At 41.0% G+C, this 17,660-nt stretch overlaps 1 pseudogene; it reads left to right on the top strand.

The window, feature by feature from the left end:
- The first annotated feature begins 1,654 nt into the window (after window positions 1–1,654).
- Window positions 1,655–12,001, top strand: LOC100977995 (acyl-CoA:lysophosphatidylglycerol acyltransferase 1-like; annotated as a pseudogene).
- The last annotated feature ends 5,659 nt before the right edge of the window (window positions 12,002–17,660 follow it).

Genomic DNA, 17,660 nt, shown 5'->3' with positions numbered 1-17,660 from the left:
CTTTTCTTTCTTTTTTTGAGAAAGTGTCTGACTTTGTCGCTCAGGCTGCAGTGCAATGGCAGGATCACAGCTCACTGCAGCCTCAACCTCCCAGGCTCAAGCAATCCTCCCACCTCAACCTCCCAAGTAGCTGAGACCACAGGCAAGTGCCACTATGCCTGGCTAATTTTTTATTTTTTGTAGAGACAGCATTTCCCTATATTGCCCAGCCTGGTCTTAAAGTCTTGGGCTTGAGCAATCCTTCCAAAGTACTGGGATTACAGGCATTGAACCACTGCACCCAGCTGGAAAATCTACTTCTAAAACATGCTTAATGTCAGAACATTGATTGGCAAGCATAAAATCAGGTAAAGGGGAATGACTAATATTCATGAATGGCATCATGTTATGATGGGCTTCATGATACAGACCTGCCAAGAAACAGGAATAACCACATCAGCATATTGGCTCAGAGCACAGTCACCCCAAGTCAGGGATGGAAACCACTAACAAATCCTTATGCTTTAAATCTTTTTTTCTAGATTCCATGTGACCCACCATCTTTCAGTGTGAAAATTATTGCTTATATGATTAAGCCACATATTATCTTGCATTTAGTATCACTTTAGGATTTTCAATGATAGAATACTGTTTTATAAATATCATTCATCATTAAGCATTAACATTAATCATATTACATAATCATATCATTACATTAATGTATAATCATTGTTATTATTTTGCTTGTTTGTTTGTTTTTGAGAAATAGAGTCTCAGTCTATCTCCCAGGCTGGAGTGCAGTGGCATCATCATGGCTCACTGCAGCCTCAAACTCCTGGCCTCAGGCAATCCTCCTGCCTTGGCCTCCCAAAGTGCTAGGATTACAGGCATAAGCCACTGTGCCTGGCCTGTTAATTTTTATAATCATCATTAATCATTAAGTATCATTAATCATTCACTCTTATTATAAATATCATTCATCATTAACAAAAGTTTTACATACAATAGCTCTCTGACCATGACCCTTCTTAATAGAGATTTAGGGAACATCCAAATTCAGCAGAAGTGACTAATGAAAGATCAAGATGTTCCTCCTTTAACCCTCATGGTAGACCTTGCCAATAAACGATAGCAACTGGGAGCAGCTCACACCTGTAATCCCAGCATTTTAGGAGGTCGAAGCAGGCGGATTGCTTGAGCCCAGGAGTTAGAGACCAGCCTAGGCAACATGGTGAAACCCCATCTCTAGAAAAAATACAAAAATTAGCTGGGCTTGGTGGCATGCACCTGTAGTCCCAGCTACTCAGGACGCTGAGGCTGGAGGATCACTTGAGCCCAGGAGGTCGAGGCTTCAGTGGGCTGTGATCATGCTACCGCACTCCAGCCTGGGCGACAGAGCAAGACCCTGTCTTAAAAAAAAAAAAAAATAGGCCATAGTATTTATTTCAAATGGCCAGATACAGCTCTAGAGTCTTTCTCAACTCAGCACTCTCCTGGCAGCTGCTCCCAGTTGACTACACTTAGCATGCAAGATTGACATAGTTGCCTTTCTACCTTAGACACCCACCAGCACATATACATGCCATCTGTGTTAGTCTGGGTCCTCCAAGAAGCAGGTTCCAAGGTGGAATTAGATGAGCAAGAGATTTATTAAAGGAAATGCCAGTGAGGGAAAATGGAGAAGGAGCTAGTGGAGGAGACATCAGACTCAGATGCAAGTCTGCCCCTGTGAGGAAGAGAGGAGGAAAGAGGAGGGAGGTAGAAAGGAAGTTACTTCTTAGACTGCAGCGCAATTATAAGCAAGTTTCAGCCAGGCCTAGGGGGAGTCCTTGAGCCAAAGTCACTCTTCAGAAGAGGCCAGCATCTTGAGGGTTCAGCCTGCTTAGTATCCCTGTCACACCCAGTTATTGGCTGGGAGCAGCCTAGGAGAAGCCCACCTGCAGGGCAAACGTGATGATAGATTTCAGAGCACCACAGCTGGATCTGTGGGCCAGTTGGGTGGAGACTTAGAGCTGTTCAGTGCCCATAGGAGTCTGTGGTGGCTATGAAAATGCATCTCTCAAATTTCCTTCTACCGGGAGCATAACTGACTCACGGGCTATTTCTGCATTCTGTGATGCTAGTCTTTGGATGGTGTGGTGTTCATGTTCTACTTACACCATCCACCTCCTTTGCTGTGAAGTGGTCCCTTAGTTGGATGCCTCTGTCTCTGCTGCCATGGCCACTCTATTGCTGTGCCCATCCTGCCAATTCTGAGGTGGCCAATGGCAGTCTGATTCAGGTCAACTGTCCGAGTCACTTTGTCAATGTGGTTGTTCAGTGCCTCTCCCATGATGGATGGCTTCTGGTGGACATTAACATGTGATACAAAACTCTTCACAGTCTGGGCTGGGTGTGGTGGCTCACATCTGTAATCATAGCACTTTGGGAGGCCAAGGCAGGTGGATCACTTGAGGCTGGGAGTTGGAGACCACCCTGGGCAACATGGTAAAACCCCATCTCTACTAAAAATACAACAACAAAAATTAGCCAGGCGTGGTGGCGCATGTCTGTAATCCCAGCTACTCGGGAGGCTGAGGCAAGAGAATCGCTTGAATCCAAGAGGCAGAGGTTGCAGTGAATCAAGATTGCACCACTGCACTCCAGCCTGGGTTACAGAGTAAGACTCCATCTCAAAAAAAAAAAAAAAAAGTTTTCACAGTCTGTGCCTGCTCCCATATGTGCACCCACAAGCTTCTACCCCAGGCCTCTTCGACCCTGTCTTCCAGTCCTTTTCCTCCCAGGCTTCTGGCCAGATAGCCAGACCATCGATCACTGCCCAGGAACTGTAAATATGCTTACCCAGGCCACTTCTTCCTTGCAAAGTAGATGACCAGGTGCACTGCTTCCCATTGGGAAGATTCTCCCTCTCCACTGTCTTTCAAAGCCACCTCACCAATTTTCAGTTTGCGTCTACATACAGACCCACCTTATCTATAAACCAAGTTCAGTCTTTTCCCTCCTCCTGTAGCTGGTCGTATGAGAACTTCCACATGGCCATATATGTGAGATTGGAGAGGGTGCTGATGAATCTATTGAAGGTGAAAGGAATAAGGCGGTTTGGACTGCCTATGCGATCATAGCTCACGGCAGCCTCAACCTCCTGGGCTCAAGGAATCCTCCCACCTCAGCCTCCGGAGTAGCTGGGACTGCAGGCATGCACCACCATGCCTAGCTAATTTTTTTTTTAATGGAGACAGGGTCTCTCTGTATCACCCAGGCTGGTCTCAAACTCCTGCCTCAAGCGATCTTCCCACCTTGACCTTCCAACGTGCGGGGATTACAGGCATGTAATAACAGCTTCTCAAAAGGTGTGTAGTTCTCTGCAGTGGTTGGCATGATCTTCTTCTAGGATCCCAGGGGCTGCAAGGTGATTCTCTCCCTGGGGTTTGATACAAACTCTGTCTTTTCCTACTGCTTCTTTTCCCACACTGACATTCCAAAGGCTTGGATATGCCCAGTCATGCAGACTAAGAACTAAGGCCATTTCACCTGTTGCAGTGCCCTTTCCTGCTCTGAGACCTACTCAAAGCTGGCAGTATATGTGGCACAGCAGTATTCTTATCTGTGGAATGTGTTGTCTCCTGAACCCAAAGAGGTTTGCCAGGATCCTCAGCTTACTGTATGGAGTAGGGATATAAGAGGTGCCCGCTTCTTTTTTTTTTTTTTTTTTTTTTTTACTTTGGTGAAGATGTCCTGGCATGCCCTAATAGACCTCCTAAATAATGTCACTGAAGTGGCAGGAGGCTGAATGTTCCTAGGGTTCACTCTCAAGCCCCCACTTCCCTCAGCCTCTTTATCCCTTCCTCTGATCCTATGGACCAATGAGCAGTGTTGCTTGCACTGCAGCCTGGACCTGTTGCAGACATCTTTCCTGCTAAAGGCAACTCAGAATTTTCCCCTTCACTGTGCATTGGTCATCACTCTTCCCAGACTTCTAAGAACCACCCTCACAGTGAGTTTGCCCTGTTCCCTGGGGTCCTGGCCAACGTGTTAGATCTCAGTTTCTGAGAAACTTCCATTCCAAGCCCTTTGATCAAGCACTCTCAAAGTACAGGCCAAGGTGCCCTCCTCTGGCTCCCACTGGCTTATTCTTGTGGCTCATCTGGTGCATAGTCTCCTTTTTACTTAATCGTCCCCAGCATGTACCCACCCATGTTATGCTGGGACTGAACCTTAAGTATCAGGTAAGAGATGAGGGCACCTACTGGGAAACATGTATTGCCTTGTGAAGGAGGGGCCTCTGCAGCATCTTCTTACACAATAGAAGCACTAGCTCTTACCAGAAAGGATGGGGCACTTGTGCAAGCCCAAAGGATTGGGAAAGAAGGTGGCAGTCTGCCTAGACAATACATTCAAGGGCCTCCATCTACATACCCTCATCCCAGTTTTCAGGGTCCCAAGTTTTCCCAGAGTCCCAGGTGTTCCCCGAACCCCCCCAGCCCCCACCGCTGGCAACCTATTCTTCACTGAATATTCAAACATCTAGGGATCTCTGCAGTTCTAACTATTTGATTTTCACCTGTTCCACCGTGTCTGCTCTCCCACACTGCAGAAGGTAAGGGCCTTCTTGTAAGATGCCAAAAAGCCTCTTGCCTCCCACACTTAGCCATTTACTGCTTGCTTAACTGCTCTCATTATCCCTTAGCTAGAAGCAATACAACTTAGCAGTAAACAGCCAACAATTCTGCTGTCTTTGAGGACATTTTTCTCTCCATAAGTTTCAAATGCTTCAATCATCACACCTGCAACATCTTTCCTCCCCACCAGGACATCTTCCCAGGTCACCATCGATGAAACCTTTCACCTTTGACTCACCACCTTATGCTACTGACTATCCACACCCCACCTATCAACCAAGTTAATATCCTCTTTGCCCACTGGAGGGTTAGTAGGTCAATTCCAAATCACAATCTTACCACCTGTTTTCTTGGATCATTCTTGATACTACTTTTGGTAGCACAGGACATCTGAGAAGCCAAAGCCAAGATAGGATTAGACACGTAAGAGATGTACTGGGTCAAATGCTGGTGAGGGAAAATGGGGAGCTGGAGGAGGCTGGGTGAGACGTCAGACTCCATTATGATCCCACCCCTATAAAGGAGAGAACAAAGAGCTTAGTTTGCAGCATTGCAATAAGGAAGATTCAGCAAGGCTAACAGGGAATGCTTAAGCCAAAGGTACTTTTTAGAGGAGTCCTATGTCTTCAGAAATGGGCCTGCCTTAGTATCCTGCCATGAGCAGTCAATGGGAACAGTGAAGGGGAAGTGGAGCCCTGGCCTGAACACAGGAATGGAAGTCAGAACACAGCAGTTTGTGCCTTTAGTTATTTACCCTCCCTGTAGTAGGAGATCAGAGAGGCACACTCCCAGGGCTGCCATGCCATTGCATGGAGGCATTTGAGATCACAAAGCAAATCTCGGGCATTAATGAAATGGTCAGGCTTATTTTGCTCGGTTTGAGAGGGAGATAATTTGTATTCCTATACTCAAAACTGGAGGAAAACAATCACCCTAATTGGAATCTGAACTGACCATAAGTAATAAACTTAAAAGTAATATTAAAGTATTAGTGAATACTCTTAAGCTCAATTGTCAATTTTCTATTGCAAAAAAAATCAAATACTTTAAAACTTCAGAGACTATTTTGGGAGGCTGAGGTGGGAGGATACCTTGAGCCCAGCTGTTCAAGACCAGCCTGGGCAACATAGCAAAACTCTGTCTCTACAAAAAAATAAATAAATAAATTAGCTGGGTGTGGTGGCACATGCCTGTGGTCCCAGCTACTCAGGAGGCTGAGGTTAGAGGATTACTTGAGCCCCCAGTGGTCAAGGCTGCTGTGAGACATGATCGCACCACTGCACTCCAACCTGGGCCACAGAGCGAGACTCTGTTTCAAAAAGAACCAAAAAAACCCAAACTATTAATAAAGGGTATTCAATTAGGAAAAGAGGAAGTCAAATTGTCCCTGTTTGCAGAAGACATGATTGTATATCTAGAAAACCCCATTGTCTCAGCCCAAAATCTCCTTAAGCTGATAAGCAACTTCAGCAAAGTCTCAGGATACAAAATCAATGTACAAAAATCACAAGCATTCTTATACACCAACAACAGACAAACAGAGAGCCAAATCATGAGTGAACTCCCGTTCACAATTGCTTCAAAGAGAATAAAATACCTAGGAATCCAACTTACAAGGGATGTGAAGGACCTCTTCAAGGAGAACTACAAACCACTGCTCAAGGAAATAAAAGGGGATACAAACAAATGGAAGAACATTCCATGCTCATGGGTAGGAAGAATCAATATTGTGAAAATGGCCATACTGCCCAAGGTAATTTACAGATTCAATGCCATCCCCATCAAGCTACCAATGACTTTCTTCACAGAATTGGAAAAAACTACTTTAAAGTTCATATGGAACCAAAAAAGAGCCCGCATCGCCAAGCCAATCCTGAGCCAAAAGAACAAAGCTGGAGGCATCACACTACCTGACTTCAAACCATACTACAATGCTACAGTAACCAAAACAGCATGGTACTGGTACCAAAACAGAGATATAGATCAATGGAACAGAACAGAGCCCTCAGAAATAATGCCACATATCTACAACTATCTGATCTTCGACAAACCTGAGAAAAACAAGCAATGGGGAAAGGATTCCCTATTTAATAAATGGTGCTGGGAAAACTGGCTAGCCATATGTAGAAAGCTGAAACTGGATCCCTTCCTTACACCTTATACAAAAGTCAATTCAAGATGGATTAAAGACTTAAACGTTAGACCTAAAACCATAAAAACCCTAGAAGAAAATCTAGGCATTAGCATTCAGGACATAGACGCGGGCAAGAACTTCATGTCTAAAACACCAAAAGCAATGGCAACAAAAGCCAAAATTGACAAATGGGATATAATTAAACTAAAGAGCTTCTGCACAGCAAAATAAACTACCATCAGAGTGAACAGGCAACCTACAACATGGGAGAAAATTTTCGCAACCTACTCATCTGACAAAGGGCTAATATCCAGAATCTACAATGAACTCCAACAAATTTACAAGAAAAAAACAAACAACCCCATCAAAAAGTGGGCAAAGGACATGAACAGACACTTCTCAAAAGAAGACATTTATGCAGCCAAAAAACACATGAAAAAATGCTCGCCATCACTGGCCATCAGAGAAATGCAAATCGAAACCACAATGAGATACCATCTCACACCAGTTAGAATGGCAATCATAAAAAAGTCAGGAAACAACAGGTGCTGGAGAGGATGTGGAGAAATAGGAACACGTTTACACTGTTGGTGGGACTGTAAACTAGTTCAACCATTGTGGAAGTCAGTGTGGCGATTCCTCAGGGATCTAGAACTAGAAATACCATTTGACCCAGCCATCCCATTACTGGGTATATACCCAAAGGATTATAAATCATGCTGCTATAAGACACATGCACACGTATGTTTATTGCGGCATTATTCGCAATAGCAAAGACTTGGAACCAACCCAAATGTCCAACAATGATAGACTGGATTAAGAAAATGTGGCACATACACACCATGGAATACTATGCAGCCATAAAAAATGATGAGTTCATGTCCTTTGTAGGGACATGGATGAAATTGGAAATCATCATTCTCAGTAAACTATCGCAAGAACAAAAAACCAAATACCGCATATTCTCACTCATAGGTGGGAATTGAACAATGAGAACACACGGACACAGGAAGGGGAACATCACACTCTGGGGACTGTTGTGGGGTGGGGGGAGGGGGGAGGGATAGCATTGGGAGATATACCTAATGCTAGATGACGAGTTAGTGGGTGCAGCGCACCAGCATGGCACATGTATACGTATGTAACTAACCTGCACATTGTGCACATGTACCCTAAAACTTAAAGTATAATAATAATAATTTTGAAAAAACCCAAACTATTTTAACATACAAATATCTCACATATATATCTTATCTATTGAATGAAAACCATTTCTTTCAATATACAAAAAGCTGTTTGTACAAATAGAAAGTATAAAATGATTTTCACTTAAAAGACTTTTAAAATGATTTTGATATGACATATTTAATAGCAAAACTCTACTATTCGTTTTCCACAGTTCAATGAATAGTCCTCCAAATTAATTATATACATATATTAACATATGAATATAATTTTAAAAATCTTTTTGTATGTCCAAGCATATATGTGTATGTATATCAATTAATTTGGAATATATATACATTTTGAGACAGAGTCTTGCTCTGTCACCGAGGCTGGAGTGCAGTGGTGCAGTTTTGGCTCATTGTAACCTCCACCTCCCAGGTTCAAGTGATTCTTCTGCCTCAGCCTCCCGAGTAGCTGGGATTGTAGGCATGTGTCACCACACCCAGCTAATTTTTCTATTTTTTTTTTTTAATAGAGATGGGTTTTTGCCATGTTGGCCAGGCTTGTCTCAAACTCATGGCCTCAAGTGATCCACCCACCTTGGCCTCCCAAAGTGCTGGGATTACAGGCATGAGCCACCACACAGGGCCTTAATTTTTAAGTAAAATTATGTTTTACTATACCTAATTATACTATATCCATATTACTTTTCTTAACATTACAACTTTTGCTCTTCACAGCTTTTTTAAAATAATACTTAAAAAAATTGATTAGCCAGGTGTGGTGGCAGGTGCCTGTAATCCTGGCTACTCAGGAGGCTGAGGCAGGAGAATCGCTTGAACCCAGGGGACAGAGGTTGCAGTGAGCTGAGATCATGCCATTGCACTCCAGCCTGGGCAAAGCAGCGAAACTCCATCTCAAAAAAATACATATATATACAAAAATTAGCTGGGCGTGGTGGCGTGCACCTGTAATCCCAGCTACTTGGGAGGCTGAGGCAGGAGAATCACTTGAACCCGGGAGGTGGAAGTTGCAGTGAGCAGAGATCGCACCACTACACTCCAGCCTGGGTGACAGAGCTAGACTCTGTCTCAAAAAAAAAAAAAGAATAGGTAAGAGATATTAAAGCAATTTCAAAAGATGAAGCAGTGATGTTGGGGAATCATCCGGCTACAGCAGATGTGTGTGCACTGATGATGTGCCTCCAGGACAAAGGACTGGGTGTTGCTCAGATGATGTGGTGGATGGATCATATTTTTAAGTACACAAACTTTGGAATTGTTTCTCTAGTTCACAGAGACTTTTTATAAGACAGGGAAGATCTTATCGTGACCAACAGCTGCTGCTTCTCAAGAAGCACTTAGAAAGTAATTACAGGAGCAGAGATTGAAAATGAATTATTTCGTTTCCAGAAAGGGGCTTCCTCAGGAAGAGGTGAGAAACAAGTCAGGCATTTGCAGAGAAAAATAACTTGCCATTTCTTACACATGTTACTCTGTGAAGATCTGTGGCAACTAAAATTATTCTGAATGCACTTGTAGCACAACAGGGAAATGGAAGTCCAGCAGGAGGAGATGCTAAAGAATTAGCAAATCAAAAGGCCTCCAGTGGATAATAGATACAACGATAGCTTATCCTAAAGCTGAACCTATCAATATTCAAACCTGGATCCTTGGGTTCAGGAAACCAACAGTCACACATGTACATTACAGGATCTTTCCAGTTAAAGATGTATCTCTGGAGACTGGTGACCTTACCAATGGGATCTATCTATGGTTTACTGAAAAAGAGGACCTCTTACCACATTTTTATGAAACAGGAGCTTTTCCACCTTCCAAGGGCCATAAGGAAGCTGTTTCCAGGGAAATGACCCTCAGAAACATGTGGATATTCCTCACACAGTCTTTTGCATTTTTGTCAGTCTATATGTGGTACAACATCATTCAGTATTTTTACCATTGCCTGTTTTAGGAATTGACTTGGACTTGTGAAGGTCACCATAGGAGTTCAGACTTTCTTTCATAAGTGTGCATTATTTTACATGTGTGAATCAGAATATATTTTAAAAAGCAAGAGAAATTCTGTGGATGGATTAATATTTATCACCCTTTGGGGTATTTTAAAACTCTACTGAAATGATGATTAGTAATAAAAAGAAATTGATATGTACTTCATATAACATAAAATTCGCTGTTTGAAAGTATGCATTTGGTTGTTTTATTATATTCACTGTGTTGTGTAACCATCACCATATCACCTAGAATATTTTCATCCTTGCAAAAAGAAATGCCATATCTATTAGCAATCAGTCCCAATTCTTCCTCTCACTCAGCCTCTGTCAGCCACTAATCTACTGTCTCTAGGGGTTCCCCATTCTGGACATTACATATCAACAGAATCATACAATATGTGGCTTTCTATGTCTGGCTTCTTTCAGGTTAACCCACGCTGTAGGATATACCAGTACTTCATTCCTTTTTATTCCTTTTTATAAATAATATTCCATCATATGGCTATAGCACTTTTTGTTTATCCATTTATCAGATGGACATTTAGGTTGTTTCCACTTTTTGACTATTATGAATAATGCTGCTATGAGCATTCATGTACAAGTTTTTACATGAACATGTATTTTCAATTCTCTTGGGTATATATGATACCGAGGAGTGGAATTTCTGGGTCATATGGTAACTCTATGTTTAATTTTTGGAATAACTGTCAAACTGTTGTCTACAGTGGCTGTACCATTGTATATCTCCAGCAGCAAGCAAATTATTTATTTATTTATTTATTTTGAGACAGGGTCTCACTCTTTCACATTGGCTGAAGTGCAGTGGCATGATCACAGATCACTGCAACCTTGACCTCTGGGGCTCAAACAATCCTCCCACCTCAGCCTCCTGAGTAGCCGGAACTACAGGCACATGCCACCATGCCCAGCTAATATTTTTTTTCTCTTGTAGAAACAGGGTTTCACCATATTGCCCATCCTGATCTTGAACTCCTGGGCTTAAGCAGTCCGCCCACTTTGACCTCTCAAAGTGCTGGGATTATAGGCATAAGCCACCACACCCGGTCTATTTCTTATATTTAAAATAACTTGGTATCTTTCTGTGTGTAGACATGAGTAAAATTCTTTTTAGTATTTTATAATTCCATCGTGTGAAGGCATCAACATTTATTTAAATAATCCCCTAATAATGGGCATTGCATTGTTCACAGATTCTTACAGTGTCAACCAAGGCTATATTAAACACATTTTACACATATCTTAAGTGAAGTGTCTTGGTCATAAAAGATGTATGTTTTAATTATTTTATTGCAGCATAAATGACATACAAACCATTGTGCATATTTCAAATGTACAATTGGGTAAGTGTTGATTATGTATACAACCATGAAACCCTCACCACAATCAAAAGAATAAGCACATCCTCAGGATCTAGGAGAATGTGAAAAATAATAATAATAAAAAATATATTGATGACCCAAAAAAGTTTCCTTCCCTGGCCAGGCGCAGTAGCTCAAGCCTGTAATCCCAGCACTTTGGGAGGCCGAGGCGGGCAGATCATGAGGTCAAGAGATCGAGACCATCCTGGCCAACCAACATGGTGAAACCCCATCCCAGCTACTCGGCAGGCTGAGGCAGGAGAATCGTTTGAACCTGGGAGGCGGAAGTTGCAGTAAGCCGAGATCACGCCACTGCACTCCAACCCCAGCAAAAGAGCGAGACTCCGTCTCAAAAAAAAAAAAAAAAAAGTTTCCTTCCCTCTCTGACACCCATTCTGAGCCTATCACCAGGCAACCACTGACCTACTTTATATCAACATAGATAACTTTGCATTTTCTAGAGTTTTAAATTGACTCATATAATATGTACTATTTTTTAATCTGGTTTCTTTTACTCAGCATATTTATTTTGAGATTCAGCCATATTGTTGTATGTATCAATAGTTCATTTATTTATATTATCCCATGGATATGGATATGCTGAATTTATATGGATGCTGAATGTGTTCATTTATTCATTTATTGATGAACATTTGGCTTAATTCAGTCTCTGGCTATTAAAAATAAAGCTCCTATAAAAAGTTGTATTCAAGTACTGTTATGTACATTTGCTTTCACTTCTCTTTGGTAAACACCTAGGAATAGAATGACTGGATCACATGGTAAGTATATGTTTAACTTTTTAAGAAACTCTCGAACTATTTTCCAAAGTGCTTGTTCCACTTTACATTCCCACCAGCAATCCTTCAACATCCCCACCAATACTTGGTATGGTCGGCTTTTTAAATTTTCACCATTCAGATAAGATGTTGAGGCATCTCTTGTGGTTTTAACTGACGTTTCCCTAATGACTAGGGATGTTGTGAATCTTTTCATATGCTTATTTACTATCCGTATATCTTCTTTGGCCGAGTGTCAAATCTTTGTCCATTTTTGGTTTGCCCATTTTTTGATCGCCTTGTTTGCATTTTAAGAGTTCTTTAAACAAGTTCTTATATAGGATTTGTAAACATTTTCTCCCACTCTATGGCTTGCCTTTTCATTTTTTTTTAGCAATGGCTTTCAAAGAACATTTGAATTTGATTTCATTTTGACAAAGCTCACCTTATCAATTGTTTCTTTTGTGAACTGTGCTTTTGGTTCCATAGCTAAAATCTCTATGCCTAACCCAAGGTCACAAAGATTTTCTCCAATGTTTCCTTCCATAAATTTTATAATTGTATATATCATGTTTAGGTCTATGACACATTGTGTACACAGTTTTAGCACATAGTTTAGGATACAGGTCAAAGTTCATTTTGTTGCAAAAGAATATCAAGTAATTCTAACACAATTTGTTGCAAAGACTGCTCATTTCCATTGATTTACCCTTGCATCTTTGTTGAAAATCTGTTGTCCATATATGCATGGCTCTATTTCTGGACTTTCTATTCTATTCCATTGATATATTTATATATCTAGGTGCCAACACTCCATTGTCCTGATAAATATGTCTTGAAATCGGAAGCATTAGTCTCTCAACTTTCTTATTCTTTATAACGTCATTTTGGCTATTCTAGGTCTTTTGCATTTCCAAATGAATTTGAGAGTCAGTTTCCCAGTGTCTAAAATAAAGCCTGATGGAATTTTTGAAGGGATTGCATTCAATCTATATATCAATTTGGGGAGAATTGAGATTTTAACAATATTGAGTCTTTTGACCCGTGAGTGTTATATGCCTCTCCATTTATTTAGCTCTTCTTTTTATCTCATGAGCTGTAGTTTTAAATGTATACATCTTGCACATCTTTTTCCAGGTATGTTCCTAAATATTCACAATTTTTATTTTACTATCATTCGTGTTGTTTTTATAATTTTTCTTATTGTTCATTTCTATCCTATAAAATATAATTGATATTTGTATATTTTGTATACAATTGATTTATTTTTGTGTCTTGCAAACACGTGAGTATGTGTGTATGTATGCATGAATTATTGGACTAGACATACTTAATAGTTGGCAGGATACTCTACATTTGTTACTTGGTTTGGGGTAAAATTTAACAAAACGGGAACTAGAAGTGTCCCCCTACCACCTTGGAATGATAGTAAGTTAAAAAACAGTATCATATCCAGGGAGGAATGTCAGAGATTAATTCTATTCTTAGAGACCTAAAGGATGCAGGGATTAGTGGTTCACATCAAACATCCACTTACTTCTTCAATCTAGCTCCTACAAAAAAATTGGATCTTGGAACATGACAGTGGACTGCCTCAAACTCTACTATAGTGGCCCAAATTGTACCTGCTATGTCAGATGTGGTATCTTTGTTGGAGCAGATTAACACTGCTTCTGGTACATGGTATGTGGCCACTGAACTATCAAATACCTTCTTTTCTGTCTCAGAAAGACAGATTCGAAAATTTACATTCACTTGGGACTGACTATATGTTTACTGTCTTGGCACAGGGCTATGTCAAAATATGGCCCAAAGGGAACTGAATTCTCTGACCATTCTGCAGAATATCACCTTGGCCCATTGGATTGATGACACTATGTTGGTTGGTCCAGATAAACAAAAAGTGGCAAGTGTGTTGGAAGCTTCAGTAAGACACACATTCCAGACAATAGAGAAAAAAAACGCAGCAAAGTTTCAAGGGCCTACTACATCAGCAAAGATATTCAGGGTCAATGGTCTAAGGCATGATGGGATATCCCCACAAAATTGAAGGACACATTAATGTATGTCACACTTTCCACCAGTAGCAGGGAACCAAAACACCTAGAAGGGATCTTCAAATCCTGGAGGTATCATATTCTACACTCAGAAATACAGCTCTGGCCTATTTTTTACCAAATAACAAGGAAGCTTCCTGCTTTGAGTAAGGCCCAGAGTAGTAAAGGGTTCTGCAGCAGATCCAGCCTGCAGTACAGATCTATCACTTTGCCATTTGGCCCAGCTAATCCCATGCTGTTAGAGAAATCTGCTATAGGCAAAGATGCCATATGGATTTTATTCCAACATAAGAATCACAATGCAGATCCCTAGGGTTCTGGGCCAAATCATGCCATTTGTAGCAGGTAATTATAAACCATCTGAAAAGCAGCTGCTGGTATGCTATTAGGTTCTGGTAGAGAGGAAATGCTTGGCTGTGGGACAGGAATTGACCATGTGTCCAGAACTACCCATCACAAACTGGATCTGTCACACCCACAAAGTTATAAGGTCAGGTGCATTCAGCAGCATTCCATTCTAAGATGGAAGTTACACATTCAGGATGGAGCACATGCAAAGGGCAAAAAGAAAAAATAAGCTATACGAGCAGGTGCCCCAGCCCCCATGTCATTCACCACTATTGCACCAGCACCTTTCCCTCAGCTCACACCCGTGACTACATAACAGGGCCCTTGTGCACAGTTCATAGAGAAGGGAAAAGACAGGGCTTGGTTCATGGATGATTCGGCTCAATATGTGGGTACAAGTGAAAAATAGAGAAGGGAGATCCTCCCAATGGAGACAGCTTCTGTTGGTGCACCTGGGGTCATCCACTTTGTGCAAAAGAAAAATGGCCCAAGCTAAGACTATGCAGACTCATGGACAGTGGCTAATGGTTTGGTTGTTTGGTCAAGACCTTGAAAGGAGAAGGACTGGAACACTGGGAAAAAGAAAATCTGAGGAAGAGGTTTGTAGACAGAAAGACTGGAGTAGTCAAGACATGTTACCCACCAGAGAACATCAACCAAGGAAGAGGCACTACAAGACCAAGTGGCTAGAACAATTCACACACATGCCTCAGAGACCCAGAACCTTTTCCTCAAGGAGCTTATCTATGACAAATACACACACTTTAGTCCTTTATCTGATTATATTTAGTACCAAACAGTGCATTTTCTCCCAAATTGCAATTCTGATCACAGAAGAACTTCAATACTTTCCCCTCCATATTTAGTATGGTACCATTTACATAAAAAGAGAAAAAATATTACTGCCTGTACTTGTATTTGCTTTAGAACTTGTATTTTAAAAAATATTACTGCATGTACTTGTATTTGCATAATATCTGATATGATTTGGATCTGTGTTCTCACCCAAATCTCATGTTGAATTGTAATCCCCAGTGTTGGAGGTAGGTCCTGGTGGGAGATGATTGGATCGTGGGGGTGGGTCTTTCATGATTGGTTTAGCACCATCCCTTTGGTGCTGTTCTCATGATGGAGCTCTCATGAGATCTGATTGTTTAAAAGTGTGTAGCACCGCCCCCCACTCTCTCTCTTCCTCCGCTCTGGCCACGTCGGCCGTGCCTGCTGCCCGTTCACCTTCTGCCATGATTGTAAGTTTCCTGAGGACTCCCCAGAAGCAGATGCTGCCATGCTTCCTGTACAACCTGCAGGACCGTGAGCCAATTAAACCTCTTTTCTTTATAAAGTGCCTCTTGGGTATTTTTTACAGCAGTGCAAAATGGACTAATACAATATCCATGGGAGGACATACAAGAAACAAACACAATTGGTGCCTTAGGAAAGAGTAACTGTGTGTTAGACTAGGAAAGAGACATTTTTTACTGTATACACACTTACTTTTTTCTGAAACCAAGTATTATCAATTCAAAATAAATTTGACCAAAAAGAAAATTCCAAAAGAGTGAGTCACTTATTCAAACAAAATATGTTTATTCTTTTTTCCCTTCTTATGCCTTCTTTTTCTAATTCTACACTCACAGAAGTTAGCATGAAAGCTCTCAGCTGTCCATCTTCAAGATCTTCACAAATAGTTTCAGGCAAACACAGCTTTTGCAAGCTCTTCTCTCTCCCTTACTACTTCCCTTTTACATAGCTATTCTTTTTCATCTTCCAGTACAGATTTCTTTTTTTTTCCGATGCAATCCTACTAATCTTAACATGTTCTCTAGTTTGTTTGTATATTTCTTTGTTTGTTTCTAATTTGACCATTATCCCTATTAACCCGGGCCAATAACAATCTAGGCTTCTTCCTCATTTTCTTTCCTTCTTTTTACATCCCCCTCTCAGCATCACTATCAATTTTAAATATCTTCATTTAATAGAGTATCTCCATGACCTAAGACAGAGTCTGGCACATAATAGATGCTCATTATTTATTGAGCTGAATGAAATTAGTGAATGAATAAATGAATGAATGATACACCCTGCCCAGAAGAGGTCAGCTCATTTTTTTTCTATGCAACCTTAAAACAAATGCTGCTACTCTCAGATTTTGGAAGGCTATAAACCTTGTGTCTGTCCTCAGAACTCCCTTAAAAGTGATTTGGAGATTCCCCACTCCCGGCTGGAGGAACGTGTTGTTAGTTGCCTGCCCACTATGGGGATATTTAATGAAATTGTAGAGATGGCTTGCTGTGCTTCCTGTTTTCTCTGAATTCTCTAATCCCTCTGTCTCTCATTACTGTTGCGGGTCAAAACAATTTGGCATGATGTCTGGGCACTCAACACCTCTCTCAAATCAGCTTGAAGGCTGAGGCTACTAAGTTGAAAAGTGTCTTTGTCTCTCAGGACAATCTCTTCTTGATTCATGGATCTCAAAGCAAGAGAGTGAAAATTAAAAATTTCCCTGACAGTTCTCCAAGGAGGCCAGAGAGTAAAAGGTTAAAAACACCAAGAACCACCAGATTGAATGTTCTTTTCCCCATACTCGCAAAGTGTAAGCACTAACAAAAAAAATAGATCATCTCCTTTCTGCATTCTATCCTCTTGCCCCTGCCCCAATAAGCAAAAGTCTAAATACTGAAAATAACTAATTATATTCTGAATCTCTCACATAGTGAAGTAGTAATTATGCATTAGTGAAGAGCTTCAAGCTGAAGCCTGCTCTCTATTTAGCAGGAAACAACCCCCTCCTATTTATTAAGAAGCTACTGTATCATTTATTTATCACATACCCACCATATGCTAGACACTATGTTATTTTCTTTCACATATGTGATCTCCTTTCATGTATCTTTTTGTGTGCATTTATTCATTCATTGCTCAACTGGTAGCAGGAGAAAAAAGATTCCAACAGATGAATTATCTTCCTGACTTGCCTGGGTCCTCAACAACGAGGGCATAGAGAAAATGAAGGGTTAGAGTAATTGGCTTTGATTTTCTACAGATGGAGCATTGTTATTTAAATAGAATTTCTTTCTTTATGTTGTATCTCCTGGTTTTAAAAGATGGTTTTGTGGTTGAGCTAAAACTAGACACACAGCATCAGTCATTTACATTCTCACTTGTTAATTACACCAGAAAACATCGC

Source organism: Pan paniscus, chromosome 7 (genome assembly GCF_029289425.2).
Source record: "Pan paniscus chromosome 7, NHGRI_mPanPan1-v2.0_pri, whole genome shotgun sequence".
NCBI lineage: Eukaryota > Metazoa > Chordata > Mammalia > Primates > Hominidae > Pan > Pan paniscus.
The sequence above is the reverse complement of the archived record's forward strand: the minus strand, read 5'-3'. Positions and strand labels throughout refer to the sequence as shown.